Below are 1,071 nucleotides of genomic sequence, written 5' to 3' on the forward strand. Positions count from 1 at the left end.
CCTCCTCGCCGGGAGCCCTCGGCTGACGCAGGAGGTCAGACAAGACGATCGGAACAATCCTCCCGGTCTCCAGCGCCCGGGATTCAGATCCATGTACTTATATGGCCTGCAAAACGCGGTGGGAGCATGACCAACGTCTGGAAATCCAGATATGACTAGATCCCTTCATTAGTAATTTCTTGTACATGACTTTCTAGACCATAGGGATTTGTTAAATTTGCAGGAGTGTTTTCTCACAGTGCCATGGGCTGGCTGTTGCCAGCATATATTGGCTCGGATCTGTCAGATCCTGTTGCCTTATATGACCCTCGGTTAATTCAGCTTTTCTTTGTATCCAGCCCTCAGCGGGGAACTCCTCTAGCAGGCTCAGCGTGGATCTTGCTAAAATGGTTCCCCGGTCCTCCTGCCATAAAACAACTGCCCACACAGTGAAAGGGGGACGTGGGGGGTGGAATTCAATGGTCCCCTCCCCGCCACCCCGGCCCTCGCCAGATGCTTCCTCCATCCTCGCTCCTTCGGTGCCGAAAGAAAATTCTCCGTGCCTGGAAAATGTTACTGGAGGGACCGGACCTTCCCCTTCGTGCCGGGTTCTCCCCGTGAGGACGGTGGCATCCCACCAGCACACCCTGCACCCCGGGGTTAATCATTCACTGCCCTCGGGGGTGCTCCGGGGCTGGGGGGCGCGCGGAATTTCACCTTCCCAGCGACCTCTTGAAACTTCGACCTTCTTTTATGGGTGCCATAAAGGTTATTTTTTAATCTGCACCCCAGCAGGGCTTCCCCCTGGCTCTGCAGCGGGGTCCTTGGTCCAGGGAGCGCTTGGGCATCACGGCTCTTTGCCCCTTGTCTGGTTTGGGAAGCAGGGAGGGAAACGGGATGGCCTTTTTCCCAAAGGAAGGGGATGGTGGTACCCAACGGCTCAGCAAAGGAGCGTGGTGGTGGTTGGCCCCGGTCTCCGCGTGTGCCGGCAGGGCTCAGGCCCACATTGGAATCAGCAGATCCAGGGATACCGGTGGGAGGGATGCGAGGGTCACGGGCAAGCCCCTCCGTTGGCTTCTGCCCCTCTGGGAG

Source organism: Egretta garzetta, unplaced genomic scaffold (assembly GCF_000687185.1).
Source record: "Egretta garzetta isolate BGI_Z169 unplaced genomic scaffold, ASM68718v1 scaffold223, whole genome shotgun sequence".
Classification (NCBI taxonomy): Eukaryota; Metazoa; Chordata; class Aves; order Pelecaniformes; family Ardeidae; genus Egretta; species Egretta garzetta.